The following is a 677-nucleotide window of genomic DNA, read 5'->3' as shown; positions in this document are numbered from 1 at the left end:
TCTTAGAGGCTTTGGACTTCTCAATTGTGCTTCTCCTCTGGATTTTGAATTTAGTAGGAGTAAGTTCCCTGGAGGCATCGATATGAGAACCATAACTGCCCCACCAAACAAAGAAAAATTGGATTATACTTTAGAAATGAATTGTATCATTAGTTATTATGAATACCTCCAAATTATGACAGATTCACGTGTAAGAATGCCAGAAAAAAGTAGCCGTGAGCTATAATACACAAAATCGGTTATTACCCAAGAGGATTTAGGTGCTAATGTAGATGGTATTGCATTTGTGAAATCCTGAAACCCACAAAGGATTCCAAGATATAAAGCCAAATAAAACATAATACAGAGGGAAATGATTTTGATTATGCAACATTTATATATAGCATTTCATTTTACATTTTCAAATTGCATTTCAGTCATCGGTTTATTCTTCCTGGCACACCTGGGGAGTGCGTCCCGAGCTGTTATCCTCTGTTCACAGCGGAGGCAACGGAGACCGAAAGAGGCAACGTGTTTTGTCCAAGAGCACACCAGGGGCAGTGTGAGAAATGGTTCATTCATTCAATCACAGGTCTATTCAGCACCTCCTCCTGGCCCAGCACCGCAGTCTGGTGTAGGTACACAGCAATGGGTAGTGTACAGGCGGCTTCTGCCTTGCAGGAACTTGCACTCTGCTG

The sequence above is a fragment of the Echinops telfairi genome, unplaced genomic scaffold, assembly GCF_000313985.2.
Source record: "Echinops telfairi isolate 266 unplaced genomic scaffold, ASM31398v2 ScPeMD7_7469;HRSCAF=8507_1, whole genome shotgun sequence".
NCBI lineage: Eukaryota > Metazoa > Chordata > Mammalia > Afrosoricida > Tenrecidae > Echinops > Echinops telfairi.
The sequence above is the reverse complement of the archived record's forward strand: the minus strand, read 5'-3'. Positions refer to the sequence as shown.